General features: G+C 37.0%; 1 long non-coding RNA gene across 1 annotated transcript in view; it reads left to right on the plus strand.

The window, feature by feature from the left end:
* LOC136292979 (uncharacterized) overlaps positions 1-24,161 on the plus strand; it is a 28,696-nt gene extending 4,535 nt beyond the window's left edge. The window contains exons 3-5 of the long non-coding RNA XR_010722033.1: positions 13,668-13,818; positions 19,524-19,719; positions 22,419-24,161. This is a non-coding gene — a long non-coding RNA (uncharacterized lncRNA). The remainder of the gene's footprint in view (positions 1-13,667; positions 13,819-19,523; positions 19,720-22,418) is intronic.
* Positions 24,162-24,799: the final 638 nt, after the last annotated feature.

Here is a 24,799-nt window from a genome sequence, read left to right on the forward strand (position 1 = left end):
CCCAGTGAATGCATTTGTATCAGCACTTTGCAGCAGAGAGACTCTAATCTGCCAGTTCCTAAAAATGACTGCAGCATTCTTGAGGAAACCATGCTGGAACTGGCACTCTGGGTGAGATCCTGAAGTGAAGAGGGATATTTTCACTGCCTTTAATAAGGCCAACATTAGTTGACTGATAACAGCCAATGACAGAATGGAGAATTGGAGTATCAAAGAGGTAGTTAATGAAGGGTATACTAAAGGGTCGAGGTGAACAACACATCAGAAACAATGGGAAGTGTCTTAGCCTCAAGTCTGATGTGCCTTTAATAATGCTGGTGTAGTCCTTTGGTATTCAGTGTGTCAGGGTAATCTATACTGGGAGTGAAGTTAGGAACAATAGAGAGCAGAAGAGGCAGTCCAGAAAAAAAAAATTTCAAACAGAAGCTGGGACTCCAGGAGGACACAGTCAGGTTTTCCTAAAGAGAAAGAGGTGTGCCAAAAGTAAATAAAATGGGATTGTAACAAAGAGGAAAGTCATAGAAAGAAGAGGTAATGTGAAGGATTCTCTGTTTCCAAGGCAAACAAACAGCCTAATTACATAACCCCTTTTACAACAGGACATTAATTGTCCATTAAACATAGGTGCTGTGGAAAGTAAACATTCATCTTTTGGTGACCCAAGAATGCACATCACTGACTGAAACATTTGTTTCTAGTGAGGGATTGACAGTATCATCTATAAGGAAAAAAGGTGTTTGAATTAAAATGTTTTTGCAGGGAGCACTTTCACCATCCCAGTGATACTTAGCTTCTTATTTCCTTGGTCCTTTTATGGCTCCATGAAATCACCCTGTATTTCCTTAGCTAAATGTATGGAGGAAATAGATACTGAACATTTCAACAACATTTTCATCCGTGTTATAGAAGGTACTTGGAGTTATGATTCTCAGGATGAGGTAAGACAGGTATCTGCCCTGTTTCTTGGCATTATTGTACTCTAAGTACTAGGAAGATGAAAGGGATGTTAATATACTGAAACTGTATCTTTTACAGATATATTGTTTATTATAGAGTGGATTTTTACTCTGTTCCTGGTCTGAATGAACATAATTTCAATATAATAGAAAAGAGGATAAAACCAAAATCTCTAGAGTCATAAGAAGAATTCTGTTTTCTGTTTTACTTGAAGAAGCATACTTACTGAAGTTTCTTCTTTGTAATGAGATTATTTATCTTTTTTCTGTTCAGATGCTACCACCTTATGGTTGCATGCCATGGTAAAGACTAGGAGAATATTCATTATCAATGGAGGATACACAGTACTCCAAGGAGAGCAGACTAAAATCACAGCATAAAGTGCCTGGAAAAAATAGTCCCATAATTTTGGGGTGAACTTGTTTTCCTCCAGAAAAGGAGCTGAAATGAAAATCTATGAACAAAATCTGCACTGCATGTGATAGCCTGTTCAGCTGTCTACAGAGAGAAGACCCAGTCCAGGATATCTAGAAGCCAGAACTTCTAGAAATGGCATGCTGCCAAAGTCTGACAGAAAATAAATAAAAACACGATCTACTGGTTCTATGGTTAACAGGGTTGTTCCCAGACTTTGTAAGTGCACACACAAAAAGAGAAAATTGTGATAAAGGGTTAATATGCTGGGTGAATACTTGTTTATATCTCTATATTGTTAACACCAGGGTGTTGATGAGCACATATTTATCCATAAGCCACTAATTTACTGCCACTTTGCCCACGGTGTTGGAGAACCTCGTTACTTCCCGGTATCTGATTGGGAGAGGCTGACCAGAATTTTAACAGAATCATGAAAGCACACAATGAGCTTCATGCTGCAACGAACTCTGTTGTCTAAGGCTGCCACACAGCCCGTGTAAGTTTCTTTACTTTCGATACAAATAACATCTGCTCTAGCAGACTTAATCACTGATGTGCAAATTCATTTAAAGGTGACCTGTAGGAGTTTTTAAAATAACCTCCTAGGTTTAGGGATATATGCTGAGTACTCCAGGCATTTATCACAGTTTTAATATGAACTGTAACCATTTTTACTTGTAATGCTTCCAAGATGTCTTTACTCACCGCAAATTGTTGGCTCCTTCTCAGCATGACCCACTGGCCTGCTACTGGTCATGTCAAATGTACTGTAGAGCCTGGAGGGAGACTGTGGTTTGAGCTGTCCAGGTATGTTAAAACTCCTTGTTATAGTGTTAGAGAGGCTTCAAACATTTTCCATTTTATGAAAGGATACTAAAAACCCCAAACCACAACAACAAAAAATCTTTGCATTTTAGAAACTTGCACAGAGCTTTACAAAAGAGATGTATTTAATGCTGTTAAACTAGCCCCGTATTTTGTAAAGGGATCAGGTGGTGCATCAGCTATCATCTGCTTACTGTATTCCAAGGGGTCATCTCATACAGGAGCAGTGACTATGATGCAATTAGAATTCAGGGGGTTTTGGAAAGAAAGTTATAAGAGTAGTTTGGTAGAGAGAATGGGGTTTAAATGTAAATTTACTAAAACTTCTTTTGGAAGAATTTCTGTGGCATACATTCCATGTTTCTAAATCTGACAAGTACTCGATAAAGTGGTTTGACTTTCCATTCCCATACAGATTTTATTTTTGTGCTGAAATGCTAAATTCTGCACCAGTTCAGTTTAATTATTTTAATTATTACATTTTTTTCCACAAAATTTGTTAGACAGTTATTATGTCATTTAATTTAGGATTGTTCATACAAGCAAGGATTTCCACGTCCATTTCTCATAACTAAATACTCATTGGTTTTGCTGGGTGCTCACGTATTGAATTCCACATAGTTTTAAGATTAAAATGGCCTTGGTTAGATTTTTTTTTTGTATTTGTTGCTTCACCCTCTGTTTCTCATACAAATCTAAATTGGTATCAGCTTTGAATTGCTGGCACACTCTCACACTCAAAATCTGCACCTCTCCCATTTCATAGCAAGGTAAAATAAGAAAATGTTTCTGTTCACATTGGCTCCTTCCTTTCATCTCCTCAAACCTAAAATGACTTTAGTATAAATTTAAGTAAAGTGTCTTCTTACAAAAATCTTGGTGCATCTAAAAATTACTCATTTATAGTATTCTCAGGAAAGTCATTGGATTTATCTCAGTGCTAAATGATGAAGAATCTCCAAGAAATACATACAGGCTTCATCCACTTGGGACCCAAAGCAGAAAGCAAATTAGCTCTTTATCTTGTTTGGATTTTTGTTAATCAAGAAAAATGCACTTAATTACTGTGACAGGAAGCAGTGCACGTAGAAACTGCACTGAGCCTGGAGCCAGATGTCATGCAATCTAAGATAGCTTAAGTTTGTTGTGCTGCCTCTCTGTCAACAGAAGAGAACCTCCTCAATCACAGCTAGAACTTGTTATTTTATTCAAATAGGAATTTCAGTAACTCACATAAGAGAAATGTAATTTTTTTTTCATGGCTAGAAATGTTTTCTGTTGGGTTTTGGTTTTAGTTTTTTAAGCATGGCCTTGTGGGATTTGGGGTTGTTCTGAAACCTGGATGAACTTAACATCTCTGTGACCTTTCAACCTCTCATTTTGTTTTGCAACTGGCTAGTGAAAATTGCCAACTTTGAATCAAGAGACAAGCATGAAGTATTACTGAATGAGAATGGAAATAAAGCAAATTAGTTCCCTTTAAAAAACCCCTACATTTAGAGAAGGTGAATTAACACAAAATGCAGGGCAGGACTCAGCCAAAACCTTCATTTTGTTCCCCCTGGCTGCTCTGGGAATCACAGAAGTTCAGATCAGGATCAGCTGGATCAGCATGTATCAGTTTATGAAGATTTTACTACTATATTCTAGTCCATTGCTTTTGATAGTTCAAATATCTTAAGAATGCCTGCTATCATGCAAAAATAAATACTCTTAGTCCTATTTTTATAATTATCAGCTGAATTCTTGAGACTTCTTGTGGCAATGCTTTATTAATTGGAATTGGAAGTGGTATCAAATAGAGTATCTATACTGTTTGGCAGTCTTTCACAGCTCAGTAGAATTTTATCAAGTCTCCAGACTTTAAGGAGAAGGTCAGGGTATGGATTTTGGATTGCTATGATGTTATGTTGCAACATAAAGTTCATAAAACATTACTGACACCAAAATGCCAGCAAGAAGAGTGTTTGCTTTTCACAAGGAATGACCCAAGTCAGATTGTGTGCCAGCAATGGGGTTAAAGTTCAACAGCAGATTGTAGGGTTTCTTTCTATGTTAGTGGTTGGACTTGACAGTCTTGGAGGTCTTTTGCAGACTTAGTGATGCTATAATTGTTCTCCCCATCATTGCAGAGCCTTCAAATTTTGACCCTTGAATACTGCTCTGTGTATTGTCTGGTTTCATATACAGGCTGTTCTTGTGAGTACATTCCATTAGTAAGCAATGTCAGAAGGCAGATGAAGAAGGTTGGTCACCACATGTGTGCATAGTTTCTCATCTGCTCTTCTCTTTTATTTTTCTCGGCCTTTGGAATGCTAATTTAACTTCCATGTTTATGTTGTTTGGGCACCTACCCCAAATTCAGACCATCATTCAGCAACCTATTACACCAGTTCCCAGCAGAATGCAGGGATCCATGACAAATGAAGTGCAGCCCAGGCAGGGGGTGAAGGCTGTGGTGTGAGAGAAACACTGTGAGAGGCAGCAGATCCCAGTTCTTAGCCCTGTAAGACTCAGCACAAGCTGGGAAGCCACCACCTCACAGACAGGTGATAGGATACCAGACAATTGGCTAGGTGAAACCTAAATGCCTGTTCCTGGCTCCTACTGCGTTCCTACTATCACAGTTTATCTGTAATTTAGGAACAAAACATATAATCTTACCAATTGCCCTGTAAAAGTTGTCAGCTCCTTGTTTACACGGTTCCATGAAATAGATAGTGTTTCAAGGTTACTTGTGACTTTTGTTCTGAGGTGACAGGGAATGTTGCTTCTAATTAACCCATAACGTTCATCAAAATCAAATTCTTCAAATCCTTGGGACCTGCATTACAAAGAAATTGCCTCCAAGTATGATGTAGTAAGAAGAAACTAGCGGTATTTAATCTATTGGAAATTCATAGGAAGTAATGTTACATTTACCCCATTTTGACTGACAAAGCAAAAATATTACAATATTTCTGAAAATATATGTTCAGCAAAACTATAGTTCTATTAATTTCTAAATTATTATTTTTACAATGATAGAAAGGCTTCAAAGATAGATCTTCTACTAGGAATATGCCTAGAGTTATAGAAAGAAAAGAAGTCTTTTATATTTACAGTGAACAATAAAATGTAGTCAATGATGAAAGAAAACTATGAAATAGTCCAGAATATCAGAAATAAAATCTGCAGAGAAAAGATTTTCTGCTTTTCTCATCAGCAAATTTTGTAATTACAAAGTTTGCTCCTATGTATCTGATGGGTAATAGTCTCACAGCACCAGGCTGAAGGCAATGCTTATTGAAGACTGATCTTGGTGCATTTGTCTATTTTTTTACTTTCATTTTAGAAACAGATACATTCATGGTGTGTTTACTGAATCTCTTACAAGTACTTTGATATGTAACAACAAAGCAAATTTTGGCTCAAAACCCCAGACTAATGGCAACCAAAATGTCTTGTGTTGGATTTGAAGAATTTTTAAAAGACATAAGTTAAGCTTTCAAGGACTCTGGACTCTTTGCTCAAAAGCTGGTAATCACTCAACTTCTTGGCATGATATTATTTTAAAATTTTCAAAATACTTTGATTATCTCAAAACTAATTCCTCTGCCCCTTCTTTGGGAAAACTTGAAACTATGTAACTTTGGCTAATAAGTAAAATTCTTCTTTTTCAAGAATAGAATTTCTCATAAAGTTGCAACTCTGATTTTTCCAGCCTGCTTTCAACCTGCTCTAAATACAAGATAACGCAAAGCTGATGGTTTATGTGACATTCCCAGAAGCAGCTTTAATATGGCAACCTTCATGCCAGGATAACATTTCTTGTGGCACCTCATGCTTAGAGGACTGAATTAGAAGATTATGGCTAAAACTACTAGAGAAGGGCATAAGTCCTCAATGATAACAAACAAGTGGAAGAGGAAACATAAAATCTTGTCCAACAACACTCATTTCCTTACATGCCTCCTATTTCCAAAATGGGGGTTTAGTGTAAAAAAAAAAGCATTAACATTATTTATCAGTTCTAACTTGGGATCAGGAAAAGCAACTGGGGATTTCATATGAAAAGATCCACATTTTTGCCTTTCTTGTGTATAAGGTTATTTGATATGGATAGACAGAACTCCCATGATTCCTACATTCTCAGGTTAAAAAATGTAATATCATCCCCACTTGCAGATATACTCACAAGTATAGAGGCACCCAGTTAAACCGCTCACTTACAAGGTGATCACGTCCTGGCACCTACATAATTCAAACTGTGAAATCACAGCTTTATTGGCTGGCAGTCCTGCACAGTGCAGGCACTCTCTCAGCATTCTTCGAGCCTGCTCTGATCACTAGCTCTGAGTTTAAAGCTCAAGAATAAAGGTGCTTCTTTATTTGGTAGTTTCATAACGCAGACACTGTAAGTATTGCATTTTCATGTAGAAACATCCCCCCCCAATTTTACTTGTTTACCCTATTGTATTCATTCAGGCTTGAAGCTGAATCAGAAAAATCTCATTGTATCAAGGATTTAATTTTTTTTATAAAATCAATACCAGTTCTCCTTTCTTTTATTATGCACAAAATAATTATATAATATATATATATAAAAACTCGAGTTTCACTCTGCCTTTATAATCAAGACGACTTTAACACGTATTAAATCTTCTTTCTACCTGCCCCCTCCCCCATACAGGAGTATTTTATTGCTGTTCTTTCATTTTGTCTGGTAGCTGTCCACACATTCTGCAATTCCCGCGTTTTACTGGAGTAATAAATGATCGTAGAGGAAAATATTTACGACAGAACGCAGTTCGTTATTCTGTAAGGACACATAGTAGGGGTTCATGGTGTAATCAGGGCGCTGCTGTGAGAACAAAACGCTGGCTCACGTCTTTGGGCAGCAGCCCCGTCTTTGTGGCAGCCAGCGGCCGCTCGCCCGCCAATATTAATTGCGCAGTGCCCCCTAGGGACTCCGCCGCCGCCGGGACTCCCCTGCGGCCGCTCGCACGCCGCTCCTCTGCCCCTTTCTTGACCTTGATAGTAACTTTGAATTTCATCCTATTCCAGCTATAATGGTATGACTTGCTCTTTAACTCCTTCCAGGTTTTGGTTTGGTTTTTTAAGTTGACGCCCGTTCACGGCATTCTGTGTATTTTCAGTGCATGCGTATTCAAGTCTACATAAGAAGTTTTCTCTACATTCTTCGAATTCGATGGTAACGTTTTAAGACATTCTTTTCCGGTTTAGCATTTCTAAGAGATGGGTTTTCTTTTCAATTGTTTGTTAAAAAGGACCTGGGTGAATTTCCTTCCCAGAGCCATGATTTGATCTGGTAGAAAGAGGCTGGAAACTGCAGTACTTTGCACAGATGTCACATACCTGATGAGTGGTTTCTTATACTTATTGATGTGGTGGTTTCAGGGAAATAATAGTAATAATGAGAACAATGATAAGGACATGTTCCCTTTTGCATCACTCACATAGGTGAGCTGAGATGTCCAAAGGAAATTTCTTCGGAGGAAAGAAGAATTTTGATAGAAGTATTTATGATCAAAACAGTTAGGAAATAAAAGATGGTAAAATGAGCAAAGGGCAGTAGGTTTTGAATAGGCTTCATCAGCAGAGGGGAGAGGTCATCTGGGAAGATTAGTTATAGGAGCTATTAAATCACCTCTGTGACACTGTTAGAAGAAGCTGCTTAACATAATCATGTGCAATCAGTAAAAATGCTGTTTATTGCAGAGCAGTTTTGATTTTCATATTTGGTATTGTTATGTAAGATGGTGTAATGTAAGGCCGTACACATTTCCCCAGTACAAATTACCAGCATTAATGATTCATGGTGTTTTCCTGACAACTTTTAAAGTAAAAAATTATTGGGAAATATCTCTCCAAACCTATTTCCACTAATATATTTACTAGAAGCTTCCATAATTTTTTCTTTATACTCTACTTTTAGACAATTGCAACTGATACAGAGTTTATATATCAACTAGTCCTGCATCCTATATGTCTGTTTGAGTCTGATTATCCTTCTCATTGACACAATGCCAACCATCCCTTTGAAGTGCTTATCATTTAGTGATAAGATTCCACACAGAAAGATTGTATTCTAACGTGGTCCCTCCAGTTTGGAATCAGACTTCTCTATGCATATTTTCTTATGTGTAAAGTAGGGAATAATATAATTACTTACGTTTCTCGTATATTTATGTCCGTGGATTATCTCAGGATAGACACGCCAAATCCGAGTTTTGGATTAGGAACACATTTTGGTTGCAAGATGTTAAAACTTGACTGTCACATTTCATGAGAACTAGATAGAAAATTTGAGGGTGATGGAGTCTTTGCCAGGATGTTTTGTTGGGTTTTAAAAAATTATTTTATTTTTTAAAAGTTTTTGGCACATATTAGTATCTTGCAAGATACTACCTTATAATTTTCCCTGAGTTTTCCTTCAGTCTAGATCATAATCTTGTCAGGATGCATGTTTTTGTACCACAAAGTACAACAGATTTCCAGATAAACTGAGTGAACACAGGGATGGCAAAGTGCTTTCAAATCAGTCAACTTAACTGAGTCTTAACTGTTGTAATTCTGCTTTCATAGTGATGCACTGTTGTGGGACCAAATATCTACTAGCAAGCTATGAAATTGCAGCAGATTATAGACAGGCTGTACTGCATATTTTACTATTTTCCATAAGTCTGTCTTGTCCATACAAAGTAAAATCATGCCAGAAATATAGAGCTGTATTTTTTAAATTTTACTTCCTTATTTCGTCTTAGTTTGGTATAATTCAGAATATTCCTTGCATATTCTTTTACCTCCATTTTTGTGATTTATTAAATGGCATTAGCATGTGCTGGCTCTTTCTTTCATTTTTCCTGATAATCTGGCAGGCAGAAAGAGCTAGAATGAGGTACAAGTGCAAGTACATACTTTTGGAAATCATTCTAAAGCATAATATATTGAAATGTTTCATAATGAATCCTTGTTTGCCAGAAAAATATTCAGCCATGCCAGAAAATTATCTGTGAGGAATAATTCTAGCCCCTTCTTTCCTCCCCCTCTTCCCAATTTGTGTTGCTTGGAAGAGGAGACGAAAAATGGCACAGATGCATGCAGTATTGCACAAAGAGTATATATGGACATTTCAGTCACTGATATTTCCCCATTTTCTGATGCTAATGTAAGATATGTTGGTTTTGCATTTGTAATTAAGATGAACAGATGGTGAGGACTTAGTTTAAAGTAATACTGTACATCCATTAAAATAATCTCTGCTGACAGAGATTCTTTACTATAGCAAGATTTAATTGCATATATAACATGTGTACATCAGAAAGAACTCGGTCTTTAGCCATTTGCTCCATTAGGACAATAGTAAAACAGACGTCACCAGAACAGAATTTGTCCTGGAGACTCCTAAGAGTAACAGATGCATCTCTGCTGACAATATTGCCTTGCTTTAATTAATGAACACTTTATGAATAAAAGAACACATAATTTCAGAAAATATGCAGGATTTCTTTTGAAAAAAGGAGATCAAGTTTTGCAGGAGCAAGGTTCAGGAACATGACACTAAAAATTTCAACAGATAAACTTGATGTTGCTTACACTATTTCTCTCATGGAGTAGTATACGTAATTTGAGTGTTCCTTGGGAGCTTTATAAATGTGTCTCTTTTCGAACTGGGTTTTTGTTTCAAATTAGGTACATTGTGAATGGTCTGACTGAAGTAAGTTCTTAAGCCTCCGTGAAGCAAAAGCAGACCCCTGTCTATTTTCTTCTTTCCATAAAAATTATATAAAATGTCATTTTTCAAATTGTTCATATATGGGTTATATAAAAATATCACTATATGTTTCCACCTTAAAATCTATACTTCACAGGAAATGGAACTTCAGGTTACATGTCCAAAGTAGTTATCTATCCTTCACCTGTTGTACAGAGCAGCAAGACATTAGTTGAGCAATAATACTTATTTTTCAAAAACACCATTTGGTGGTTGTACATTTATAACTCAATGCCTTTTCTGTTTACTTCTTGTCCTACCTGCCATCACCACATTGGTAACTCTTTTCCATGATAGTGAAAACTATCAAATTCTAACCTCTGAGGAAGTAGTTTGGCAGAAATACTTCCTTCCATTCCCCAAACTTCTTTTGTAAGGTCATGTATTTTACTGTTGTTATGATGACCAAAAATTAAGTATAGAGTTTGATCAGCATTTCTGAAAGGTTTTTTTTTTAAACTGAAGTACATCTTCTATTGTGCCAGAACTATCAGCAAAATCACAGTAGCTGAACATGTCTTTACTGAGAAAAACAGTTGTCCACACAAGTTTCAGAAAATCAGTGAATCCCCATTTTTTATTTTGTGCTTCATCTGTTGAAGGCCTGGGCTCCATACTCTTTCCTCATCAAGAGTTGTCACTATCCAGGGGAATGTCTTGGAGGTTGTAGTGTGTCACACTTTGGTCTAAGTTCCTTCATTTTTTTCCTGTTAAAATTCTGCTTTGTTTAACATATTTAGATATTTATTGAAGCATAGACTTGAACCCTGAGGCCCCACTTTCCACAGAAATACTACAAACCTCATGTTACTGACTCATTTTCACTATGCCTCAGAATATTTAAGTGTATTAAACCAAGTAGAATAGCAGCAGCAGGAGAGATTGAGATAGTCTTTATCCTAGAATATGAAAACTCTGTAACATGGTAGTTAAATATTTTTCCAGGAGATATGGCTCAAAACCCCTCAGGCCAAAAAAAAAAAAAGAATTGAGCCAACCTTTCTTCTGTTCAGGATGGGCTGTAGGGTAAAGCAGGGGAGATGTACTGCTTTCTTTTAATCAATACATCAGTCTTCTTTAAAATGTCTGAAATTGAAATTAAATCTTTCTCTTCCGTGTGTCTACCTGTTTCCCGTCCCACAGCTAAAATTATTTAAAAATAATCTGGGCAGAAATTCGTGGTTGGGAAAGAATATGGTTTGACAGGCACGCTGAGAAAGTCTTTCATTTGCATAGAGTGGTGGCAGAATTAGACCAAATAATTCTGTAAATACCGCTGAGGTATATGGGTAGTGCTCACTGAAAAAGGAAAAAAAAGACAAGGAGTGAGACAGACTGGGACCCAAGGGAACAAAAGAAGCTGCAAGTTTTACAAAACATTCTTTTGTCTAATTCATTTCTCTAATTTACTCAACATAATAAAGAAAGGATTGATTTATTTGGGGAGTTAGAAGAAACTATTGATTAGAGGAGTAGTATATTTACTGAAAATGGGATGGGTAATGTTTTTGAATGGATATAGAAAATCTCTCTCCAAAACTGGAATGATCCATAAGTCATAGGATGCAGAGCACAAAACACCAACAGACTAACATACTGAGAAAGGCTTTAAACAATAACTGAGTAAATCTTGGAAGAGTTCCAAAGAAACCGGGAACAGAAAAGAAACTACATGCACAATAATGGGGTTTAGACAATAGAGATAGTGCAGCAGACATTTGTGAATGGAGTATTAGCTCTTTAATTATAATAATTACCTAAGTTTAAGGTCAAGGCACCTGTGCATTGCTGTCTGTGAGAAACTGATTAAAAAATTAGAAGTAGCATTTAATCTCTGTGATACTATTTCCAAAAATTCTCTTAGAAATTTGAATATTGCCAAGATTATTACTTATTATTTGTACTGTACCTAGAGACATTGACTGAGATGGGTCCCATGTTACCACCCTGATATCACTGATATCAAGATTGACTCTCTTACCACTTGAAATAAAATATAAAATGAAAATTCTCCACAGGGAGGAAAATCATGAAAAAGGAAGACTCACATCTTATTTTATTCTGCTTTCCCATTCATCCTGAACATGGAAATGAAAGGCTTCATTTTTTTCCCTTTAGTAATTCAGAAAAAACTATTCCTGGTCTTGGAAATTAACTTTTTAGCTAATCAGCAGGTAGAACCTCAGATTTTCTGGATGGGAACCCTATCTGAGAAGCAGTGAAGGTGGATCTTTTTACGTGGACATGGATGAAGAACAGAGTTTTTCAAAGTATCTCTGTCTGGAAACAACAGTACTCACATCATCCCAGTTAGGTTCGTGGCTATTGGAGGCTCTGTCCTGATTTCTGAGCAGGAGGATGCAACTGTGTGAGTAGTTTGTGCTTCTGGGAGCCCACATGTAGCAAGTGCATGACGCTGGGGTTGGCCAGCAGTGCTTGTGCCACACAGTTCTGTGTTTTGCTCACTGCCTGCCATGTTAGGCAAGTTCAAATTTGAAAAAGAGCAGGCAGATATCACAAAGAGAAAGACTTCTTTTCCCTTTCCCCTGCTCCCCCAAGGTATAAGTATTTGGAGGTGGATTACAGGTAGCAAAAGAAAGCCAGTCTCAATAAGAGCAGATGCCAGCATTTTTTGAGAACACAGTTAGAGGAGACTCGAGTGAAGAATGGCTGTGGAGTTGAGGGAACTAGGGAATAAACAGAAGAGACAGAAGAAGGAATAAAACAAAGAAGAAAATATTAGAGGTGTTGGAGCCAAGGTATGAACATATGTTATATAGGAAGACATTTGCTAAAAGATTACAGAGATGAGAAACATAAGGTTATTTCTAAAAAGAAAGGAGCAAGTGCATGAAAAGAAGTCATAGGTGAGGGCAAGAGGAAACCTGGAAAAAGAGACTGAAAAAGTAAATGTGACATTTTAGACGTGAATTCCCATAATTTGTTATAACTATTGTTCTGCAATGCCATTTCTGACAGAAGAATATTTCCATCCCAGTAAAAATTTGAAGTTTTTATCGGGCTTTTAAAATGAGTAAATTCTAGTAAAACACATATGGAATTTTTAGTATACATTTTTATTTTAGAAAACTGTCCTGATTTCGAAATGTTCATTCATGGTTTCTTGAATTTCTCTCTTATTGCTACTTCCTCCCTTTTTCTTTTCCCTCATTCTAATTCAAATCTGCAGCATCTACAAAAAAGAAGTGTATTTCAGAGGAATTTTGACAGTCTAAAAATGTCAAAAATTAAGAAAAACATCTCACAAGTGCTCTTGACAAGAAGGAAGGAACTTGTTTTTGCAAAAGGTCACACAAAAGAATAAAAAATGCAGACTAAAACAAGAGCAATAGTATTTTCTGATGGAAAAATATAAGTGATATGTCCAGGAAAACTTTGTTGGGAAGCAAAGACATTTTCCAGTTTGTATTTCTCATATTTCTGAGTGAGAAAGAAAATATTGACAGGATATGTTAAAACAAAAGCAACCTTTGGATCCGTTTCTGACCCAGAAGCAAGTGTCAGGCTATCATTGCAGAGGGATATGTTTTCTCTCCAGCTGTGGCCTGTGGTTGATAACCAGACCTTTTACATTTCAGTTGTAAGTGTAAAAGATGTCATAAAAGAAACAGAATTAATGTTTTTTCACCATTGTACCTGCTCACCCCCTTTTGTGCTTTCACTATTTCAGGGGTCATTGTTTACATTCACATTTGAGGTAAAATCCGCTAGAGATGATCACTGGAAAAAGAAATTCACAGAAGATGAACTGAGAAAATGAGGTGCCTGTGGTGAAATTCTGGGTAAAAGCACAAAATTAGCTGTCATCCAAGCCACAGAAGGTGAGTATCTCCAAGTCAGTACCACCATCACTCTGATTGAAGTAGTGAAAGAACGTTGAAAGAGCCTGTTCTGGGTGGAGAACAAGCCTAAAGATGAGGAAAATGGTTAGAAGATGAGAGGATGGAAAGCTTTTAGTGAATCAAAAGCACCTGTTAACAATAAATAAATAAATAAAAGTGAAGCAGAGGAATCCTTCTTCATTTTCTTGAATGTTTTGGTCAGATAAAAGCAAGTCTTGCAGTATCTTTTGACAGTGTCTTGTGAGAGGGATTGCAATAATGTTAAAATATGGAAAGAAATCAGTAATGTTTAATGGTTAGAATATTGCTACAATGAAAGTTGAGACCAGGGCTGATTGTTTTCAATATGATTAAAAACTGAAAGTTTGACTAGAGCAGAAAACTACAAATAGAGCTCTCTGGGATTATTTGCTTTATAATACCATCTGAAAACTTCAAGAGGGAAGGTTCTGTAAGTTAATATGCAATCATATTTAGAAGCAGTTGCTGCTTTAGAAAGCTTGCAGTTCAAAAATGCAAGTGAAAGGATAGAGATAGAGCAGATAGGAAGCTAGTATACTTTCCAGCAAAAGTTTACTCTAAGAATCATTAAAAAAATATGATTCTAAAAGCAGCTTGACAATATCCCAAGCTATCTGAAGACATTAGGAAAATCTTACTGGAAAACTAATCAATGTGTCTTGCATCATACCTGTTTTTGTAAAGTGACAGGACCACATTGTCTTTTAGGTTGCTTCTAGCAGAACAGTTTTTGACTGGAGGCGGGGGGGAAGAGCGCTGGCCTTCTGATTCCAGTCTGCCCAGTATCTTTCTCACTGACTTTTTAGGGGAAACAGCATGAAAATTTGGCTGTCATTGCAGTTGCAATGCAGCTTGTTTCTGAAATAGTCCAATTAATTTAAATGCACAAATAATTTCTACCATAAGCGAGAACAGATTCATAATATGGCTCTTAGTTTTGGGGTTAGGGTGAGGCAGGGGTGGGGGCTCTGCCCTAAATGTGATTTTTTCTTTCACCTAAAATATAATTTGGAAGGCTCTTATGAGGCAGAATTTACTTAATTCGGTAGAGTGCTCTGAGATTCCAAAGTCAGAAGTGCTAAAACCTTTGCAAGGTTTTCTTCCCAACTAATTAACATCCCAGTGATCAGATGGGAATTTGTAGAGTAGACTGACAGTTCTATGTAATGATCTTACATTGTAGATGAGAATATTTGTACTTTCTGGTGATATTTGCATTGTTTACTCAAAGCAAAGTAGAGAGTATCATTCTTTCTACTGACATAGAATTCCAAGGGTTTAGCAAGGCAGATTTGAGAGAGAATGGCTGGCAATTATTTCATTGATAGAACTGGTCAACAGTTAAAGGTGAGAAAGGACAGTAAGTGGGAATGATGAAAGCTTTTTTTCTTTTTTCCTATTTTAAAATCAACAGAGAGCTTCACCAGATGGAAACACAGCAGAATGAATTGTAATAAACACAGTGTTTTGGTAAATTATCTTTGTTAGTGAGGAAAAATCAATGTATTGATTTATTTTTTTTATGTGCAGAGTCTAGTTATAGAATGCCTCATAAAAATCATCCTTTTAGTCCTTGTATAAGAGTAAGATAGAGAAATTCCACTTCAGATCACAGTGTTTCAGTCTCTTTTTGCTTCTGGAGAATAAGTTTGAAGGGCAGAATGGTAAAATCACGTTCTTACTGATTTTGAAGGATTCTTAAGAGTAGCTCCCTTAGCTTCAAGTTGGGGTAAAAAGGTGTGTGTTTGTGTAAGTGAATTTAGCCACTGACTTTCTGCAGTAACTCACAGGAGTAGACTTAGCTAATGGCAAAAACTCTGTAGACCTGAACAAGGGCCTTTCTGCAGGGCAAAGGAAGAGGTTAGATGTTTTTGGAAGCTTTAATTAAACTTTATGTTGGTGATGCCAGAAGGCTACCTGAATTGAGTGCTGTTCTCTGTGTCTTTTATAATGCTTTCCAAAGATACTGGAAAAATATTTTCATTATCTTAATTTTCACCTCTAAGTTCCATCATACCTCCAATATTGTTTCCAAAATAACAGGCCCAAGCACACTCCTAGCATACTTCTGAAAGTTGTAGGATATAATCTGGCAAAATTAAAAATTACAAATTTGACACTTGGGATGAACTAGAGAGGATTGAACGCACTCACCTCTAACTCTGTCTTATGTCCAGTAATAAAAATACACTTCTTTGAAGTGGGCAGATACATGGCACTAGTTCTGCCTTCTTAGTGTAAATGCACAGAATCAGATGGACTTATGCAAGTGTAAAGGCAGCATACAGGAAAAAAACCAATCTAGAGTATTTTGAAAGCACATGAAATCTCATTTATGCTACTGTGCTGCTGAAAGCAACTCAAACACTTTTTGCACAGTGTTTGTGTAAATGTTTTGGGCCTGTGTGAGAATGCCCTTCCCTGGATTTTAGCATGGAGCAAAAATGCACAAGTTTTTTGGGGTTTTTTTCTTTTTTTTTTTTTATTTTTTTTTTATTTTTTTTTTCCCCTCCCCCTGCTCTGGAGACTCAAACCAAGAGAAAAAAAATGTTAGCTTGGTTTGAGGTGGCTCTGTTTTCACCCACCAGATTTATTTTGCCAATTAGAATCATGGTGAGAGTCACTATGAGTTGATGCTGAAGAGAGTGTTCAGTGAAAAATGCTTCACCTATTTGTTTCAATTCTCCCAGCAGGTGTTTAGTTGTAAAACAGTAATTTAACATATAGAGTAATCTAGAATCTCTGCCAGATGCTTATTCACCTATGATGTTGGCTTAAATGAAAATACAGATGACTGGACCAAACTTGATGTTTGTAATGTCATTAGTCATGGGAATAAATGGGATTCTTCATTGTTTGTTTTCCTTTAAAAATAAAAGGAAATAAAATTCAGATGAGTTAATACTGGAGGCATAGAATTTCCTGTATGTTTCTAGAAATAATTTCTTATAAAAATTTTCAGGCTTTTGAATAACATGTGGTCTTTAAGATCCTGATTAATTAAAAAAGAATGTAAGCATAGCCTGTTTCATGTGGTTTTAACCATAACTCCATGCTCTATGAGTTTTCCAAAATACTTCCTCAAGTTTTCCATGAATGGCCTGCTTTAAGCCATTTTTCAAGTATTCTTTTTATTATCTCTGCTCTGCAGTTGGACATGGTTTGTTTTTTTTTTTTCCGATTAATTCCTTGATTTGTGAGATGTCGCAGTGTCAAGTTCCCACTTGAACCAGGCAGCGCAGAATTTGTGGCAGTAGCATTCAGGGTAGAGCACACTTGACTAACAGCCAATGTCTGATACACTTCCCTATGCAGTGCTGGGATGAACAGAGGTAGCAAGAACCAAACCTTCCCAGCCTCAGCAGCTTCAGCTCAGGTACCAAGGAAAAGCTTTTGGCAACAGTTCACAAATAGGGGGAAAGCTTTTGCAAAGTAAAAGGGGAAGCATGTGTGCCTTAAGGACTGAGTTTGTCTTTCCACCATTCTTTCTACCATTCTCATCCGCTTCAAACATATTTTGTATATTCAGGTTTTGCTGTCTGACTAATTCTGTTCAATTACTGGTAGAAATTGCAGATCTGCAGCAAACGTCCCAGGTTTCTACACTTAGGGCTGTGTAAAATTTTCCCTATTTTTCCTCTGCCTTGTTCTACTTCATATTTTGGCATTCATATGCCTCATCTTTTTGACATACAGTATATTTCCATGGTGCATTTGTGTGTTTGTGCACTTTGTGAAATTTCAGTTCAGCTGTGCTACAATATGCATGCTGTGTATATTGTACAGTGAAAATCTATTGTCCTGCCTTTGTCATTTGATCTTGATTTCGTTCCTTTCCAAGATAGTGTAACTTCCATGTTTTGACCTTCCACCCCCTTTCAACATTTCTCCGGAGAACTGATCAATACCTGCTGCTTTCCCTTTATTCAGATGATGGATAGTTTTGGATAACTCTGTAATCTTTTCTCTCCTGTTCACCATCAGATTCTCCAAGCACTGACCTTCATACAGGAATTTTTCAATGGCATTCAGGAGCCATGCCTCTTTCCAAATGTTAAAGAAAGTCCAGTGAGTTCTCTTATTATTTATTTAGATTTCCTGAAATAGAGGAAGCAAAACATAATAGAAGTGAAACGTTTGAGTTCTGACCTCTCATAGGATTCCATAAAGTTTCACCAGCTGAGTGTTATTTGATCCCCTACTCTGTTTCTGTAATCTGTACTTGACCCAGTTCTAAGTGTAATCCAGCACTTTCCAACAGATTATTTTCACGTGACTGAATGTTTAAGCATTTAAAAGACAATGGCTAAAGGAGAAAATAAGGTATTTACTCCTCAAAGAATATAAGTCTGGTGTTGAAGCTGCTTTCTGGTTCTCTGAAATGACTCACACAGGGCTACAGATGAGAAAAATTTTCAGAGGAATTTTTCATAATCCTGCAGAAAGCCTCCCCCTTTTAGTCTGAAGATTTAAGAAGAAAAGCAGATCTCTTCTTGCCACACAGTAAGGCAGAATCATGACTAAAATGGAGCGTAGAATACACCTACTTGTGCTTAAGATTAGGACCAACAGAGCACTATTTTGAACTGAAAGAAAGAGAAATAATGAGCAATTCCTATTTTGTGAGGAAGTGGGCACTGACCAGAAGATTCTAAATCTGAATGCAATGGTATCCAGCTTCCAGCAGAGAGGCAGCTGGAATTGCCAAGGCACAAGGTGGTAACCAGGAGGAACTGACAAACCTGAAAAAAGTGAATGATTTTAAATGAGCACCAAACCTCCACAATAACTTTGAGAACACTCTCTATTATATGATTTTGAATTGCCTCTTAAAATGTCTTGTGGGTTTGCTTGGGTTTTTTTCATCTCAGATCTATGTAATATGCATTAATTTTTAGAACTGTCCCTTTCTATTGTTTCTCCTTACTCTCTGCATTATGTATATTTGCATCCAGCTGTGCACATGCTTGGGTGCATCATGGATTGGTCTGTATAGCAGAGTCATGAAGTATTTATGACTAGATCTTAGTCTCAGATGAATAAAATTGCACCAGTATCTCATGATGAACACAAAACAGACCGACAACATGTCATAAATATGACTGAATTTTGACTTCAAATAACTGAACTGACAATACACAACAGTACCAGACTCAGTAAGACCTGCTGAAATGATCTTGATTTTGAAAGGGCTTTGCCAGCATAACTTCTTAACAGTTATATTAAGAAGCAGGAAAAAAAAAAAAATCCAAAAAGCAAATTTCTGGTGGAGTGTGTGTGCTAATTTTTAGCACATTGTCCATTCTTACTTTTCTTTCAATGTTCACTTTTTTAAAATATGGGTTCCTCTGTTCTCTGGTAGAATTTAGGAAGGACTTACTTTGAAGGACTTTTTGACGAGGCAGTAACTGATTTTATATAAAACCAGATAGATACTTACACATGCACACGCATACTTTTACACCTATGATTTCCCATGTATTTCATTAAATTTTCAGGCTGAAGGAAATGTTTTGTTGAGCAAAACACAATACTGATATTTCAGCTTTTTAAGCTGAATTTTTAAAATATAACTCAACTTGATGTAATTTTTGTTTTAAATAGACACCCTAACAGGTTCATTTCTAAATTGCATTGACAAAGAAAATGTATTTTTCCATCAGATAAAATTATGTGAAATCAAGACAATCTTCTCAAAGGCCTATCTGATATTGGTGAGGAAGAAACCCACAACACAGTCAAAAGAATCTCCGGATTGTGTGAGTTTTAGAGCAGAAAAAAACTTCCAGTCCTGGAGAACTGCACAACCATTGACTGACCCATGTGATGTTTCGGGGCCTTGAGTGCTGTCTTGAGAAGGTAGAGTGGAATGATTCACCTTATGTTACTTCTTTCACATCTTGATAGGATCTTCCCATTCTCCAGTGTTGTGTTCTTTGGAACAACAACATTATTTTGTGTTATTTCAGGCTATCTCTTAGTAAGAGCTTCAACCGAAAGGTGCATAGTTTGCTACCATGAATAGTTGTACAGAATGCTACTAAATACAATGCAGATCAGCAATGAAAAACAATTTGTGAAATGTATTCCCAGGTTAAGAGGATTTCTCTTAGATTTCTTGAATTTTATTTTTGCTTAGTCCTTCTGAAAGGTGCTAAACTAAGAAAAGAGAGTAAGGCAAAAATTACACATTATGAACAGTGCAGGAACAAAGTGATCCACATGCTGCTGTTTGAATACACCCCGATGAATCCAGATTGGGAATTCTTACACCTTTACTGGCTTTTCTGATACTGAGATTTGTGATAGTTGTCATCTAGGTTCTTCTTAAAGCCTTAATTCTTAAAATCTAGGAATTGCTTGGAAAATTCAGCTTTTTCTAATTTTCTCTTCTTGTTTTTTCTTCCTTTGTTTATTTATTTACTTTCTTCCTTTTTGTTTTTCTAGCTTGTTTTCTTCTATCTAATAATTTTTCTGCTTCCATGGCTAGAGAAAAGATTCATAACGTATTCTAAATAAGTTAAAAAAAAAAAAAGGTGTCTCATTGCATGACAAGGGAAAAAAAGATGTTTGGGGCCTCTGGCTGCTGCTGTAGAATGTTCTTCTGCCTGGTCTTATTAGGTCTCTGCCCTCTGCACCAAAATGAGCACCAGATTTAACTGATCTGGAGAGTGCAGTTGGCTGAGATGTCATGGGAACAAATTCTTGCTTCCAGTGCACCAGGAATGGTTGTTTGAACTCAGGTCAAGGCTGTGTTGCCAATATGAAGACTGACTAAATTTGACTGACCAACATTCAGGCAGGCATGGATTGAATTTCACCATGGAGAAGAGAATGTAAATTCTGGAGCAAAAAGCCTTCATATTTTATATCTCTTTTAAAATAAATATACATGCATTGACATATGTTAATAATAAAGGTGCTAGAGGGTTTGGGATTTTTTTTCCTCTGACTTCGAAGTATAAATTTTATATTCACTGGAAAATGACAAGCTGTTTTTAAGCGATGGCTTCATGTCAGTGCTAAAGGCTGCAGCTATGATTGCCAGTGGGATGAAATGCCCATGAAAGATGGCTATTTTACTAGCACTATGGGATTCCTGGGTACAGTGAATTTAGACACAAAATAAAAAAGGGGGGTTTTAGCAGAAACATGCACTTTTTCCTAGATTCAGTTTATAAATACCAGTCAAAGTATCATTGTCTTTATCTGTATATGTGATTACTTTCAAGATGGAAAATGGGCATTTCCACATAGCTTGAAAGCTGTGATCCTTGAAAGCCCATCTTTATTCTCTGTCAAGGATGACTGGAGTAGATTACACTGGAGTATTAAAAATACTAACCCACAAAATCCTTGAACCATTGCCACAACTAAGCTACCATTACAATGGTAATTTTTTAAAAAATCTAGAATATGCAGTAAGTATCAGCTTACTTTTTAAAATGAACTGTTGCTTTATCACTATTAGAGAACTTACTTATCCCTTGCAATCAGCATTTATTAGTAACACTAATGTAAAAATAGAGCAATTATATTTAAATGACAGAGCTAAATATTGTGTCAGTGGTATGAAGCAAAATGGCAATGTTGCTCGTTTCTTGAAGAATAACATACTTCACGAAAGCTACTTTTCCAGGTTATGAAACCCAGCAGGGCCTTTCTGACATCAAGCTACAACTTTCAAGGAAATTACATAATGCAATACCAAGTTTCTGTATTTCACATGGTTATGTACACATTGTGTGTGATTTTTTTTTCCTTGCTCAGAAAAGTTCTTTGAGTTAGATCCCACTTCTCTGCATACTAATGTAAATTGTAAAAAAACCTGAAGGAAATTAACAGTTAAGCCATTCAGCTATTCACCTACACTCCACTCACTTAGTTACCTCCATTCTGTTACTTCCCACACACACATCTCCATCCTCCACTTGAACAACCCACAATTATCTCCATAATAAACCACTGTGTTTGTAATAATGGAGCTGGGAGCATCATCTATCAGTTTAAGGCAAACTTACCATTGTATGGCCATGTTTTCAGTTATTCATATGAATGAATTTCAGATACCTAATAGAATTTCAGTTACTTATAACCTTTATCAGAATGATTTTTTTCCTGTGTGCATACTCAGTCTAAAATTTTGGGAAAACTGCAGCCAAAACAGCCATTTACAACAGATATGCTGAGGCAAGGTGAGAGAATTTGCTCAAGATAATATACACTGGTGACTTTTGTGAGCTTGTAAAAATCTTTAGTATTTGGGCAAGAGTCTGAATTGATCAAGAAAACAAACTTCTTTATCAAATCTGTTGAATTCTAGAAACTTTACAAAGGTTAAAACCATAACTTACGTGTAATTGGGTCAGACTTTGCAACTCTGTCTGAAATGAGAAAGGTTCACCCTGAAGTTGTAGGTGATGGACCAGGACTTTTCAATCAGTAACAATTTTCAGTTGATGTGAGCTTTGCAATGCCTGCATCTGGGCCCTAGAAACCAATAATCTATGCTTTCCCTGTTATGCTTTCTCTTGTTCATTATTTTTTGCATTTTTTAGGACCCACAAAGCTCAAGTTATCAGCGACAGTTCCTCCACTGACCTGCAAAATAGGACCCACAAAAACTGGATTTCCCTGTGGAATAGTGACACCAGTGAGGAAGCTCCTGTTGTGTTGCTGAGCGTTGCCCTGACACATGAACAGTCAGGCCCTTGCTGCGGTTTTTGAAGGCAAAGTCAAGATCTGAGGGGGGATTTAAAAAGGCAGAACGTGAAGGCTTTGCAGATACTCATAGACAATTCCTTCCCTACGTGTGAGGGGCAACAGAGGAAAGAGCATGACTGGGCTTGTTTTGAAAGCCTTGCAGTCAGAGGAAGGTACCTTGGCTCATAGACTAATTGGAAGCAAGTGCTGACCTTTGATATTGAACATGAGAGGGTCAGTGGTGAGCAGATAGGCCACAAAGGGCTTTGGAAGTCAAGACAAGTCATTTGTGTCTAATTCGACTGAGAAGGCTACAGAGAGCCAGTTCTAGGGAGTGGCAAGGGAAGGAGATTTGTGTCGAGCTTTAGAGAGAAAGGGCTGAGACTGGAGGCGGGAGAGGCAGTTGGGAGAGCAAGGGAAGTGACTGGACAATCAGCAGTAGCAATGAAAGGGGGAGGGAGGATAGGACGTTTGAAGCAACCTTGGTATGAATGAAAGCTTGACAGAAGTGGCAGCAGTTTCTGAATTATTATAATATATTCCAAAGACATGCCAATTCAGGAGTTCACAATGCAGCTGTTGTTTCTGAGGGAATGAGAAATTATTTTACAATTTATGCAAAGGACGATTAAAAAGGTGGCAGACGAAGAAAAAATATCTGCATAAAAAGGAAAGTTAATTGCTTCATAAAATGACTCACTGAGTGGTTCAAAATCTTCTCATGCATAAACAGCAAAGTTTTACTGTTTGGGTTTTGTTATTTGGTTCCTTCATATACTGAAAGAGTAATTTTCACAGGCCAGTATCTCTAGAAATAGTGGTAGTTATATAATTGGATGTTATGAAACAAAGCTGATACCTCTTAGCTTTAGCTTCCTGGAATTGGAAAGTTACGGGAACTGAAAAAAGTGGTTCCATTTCTATTTGCTGAATTTACCCATGGACAAAGTGCTCGTTATGTGCCTAACCTTCACCTTTCCTCTGGGACTATCAAGGACATAACTTTAGCTGAACACAAATCTCTTGTCACTAAAAAAAAAAAAAACAAAAAAAAAAGAGTAAAAGTTATAGCCCTTGTAAATTACCAAGATAAAGCAGGAAGTGTAATGGGCACTGGACTTCTGGTGAGCTTAAATGCTGTTCTAATAAATGACCACGATAATGATTGAAAGTTCTCTGTGAAGTTTTCTATCATTTTACTCTATTTCTCAGATGACCACGCATGTAGACCACTCTGGAAATGCTTGCTGATGCCTTGCTGTTCCTGGTAGTGTTCTGCACAGTGCTGAGTCCTTTGCAATCCCAGGTATCTCATACTGCTCTACAACAGGTTTGTTTAGATGATGTCCAAAAGTCCAGTGAAACCTGGGCTCTGTTCTACTGAGTGATGTGTAGATGTGAAGCCAAACTGATTGCAGTCTTGTAGCAGCTGTCTAATTGTTCATTTTAGCACGGAGACTGATTTCAAACCAGTATTCTGCAAAGAACTCATCATTGACAGAATTTTCAGGGGTGCCTTTTGTACGTGTGGGTGGTTTGTAACAAATCACAGACCTGTTCTTTTATTTCAAAAGCAGCAGCTGGATGTTGTAGTTAGGCCGGTGTCTATAAATCCCTCACCTACTCCAAAGAGGAGGGAAGTTTTCCTAACAAACAAATTGTAGTTATCAGTCTATCCAAGTTCTTTGACATGCATTTTGTGAGGGCTCTCTGCTCACTCTCCTTTTATTTTGTGATCTTAGCTGGTTTTCATTGTGCTGAAAGATATGCTTCTGGTCACGCCTTAATTTTTTACAAAAGTATACACTTTTCATTTTAAAAGGAAGCTCCCTCTCAAGAATCCTTCTTCTTTAAAAAGACTTATAAAGACTCAGAAGGTGGGTTACTGGGTTTAATTTGTGATAGTAGAGCCATTTAGTACACAATGTCCTCCTCTCTAGTAATTTATGAATTAGCATTATAAGATAAAATGTCCGCAAAGGTGTCTATATCCCAGTTTGCAAGGAGAACATACTCTGCTATATGAAGTGAAGGGATCTCATGTTAAGGGACTAATGCTTGGAACACCTGAGAGCTCTTTAATGTTATTTACTCAGTGTTGGCTTGAAGCCAGTGGCAGAAACCCTTTAAATACAACAGTAAAGAATTGGGCCCTGAGAGACGTTGTAGTAACAAATTACCTCTCTCTTTCCTCCTCAGTTATCTCCACTTGTGAGATGGGAATAGGCTGTTTGTC

The sequence above is a fragment of the Chamaea fasciata genome, unplaced genomic scaffold, assembly GCF_029207755.1.
Source record: "Chamaea fasciata isolate MVZ Bird 193981 ecotype frontalis unplaced genomic scaffold, bChaFas1.0.hap1 SCAF_8, whole genome shotgun sequence".
Classification (NCBI taxonomy): domain Eukaryota; kingdom Metazoa; phylum Chordata; class Aves; order Passeriformes; family Sylviidae; genus Chamaea; species Chamaea fasciata.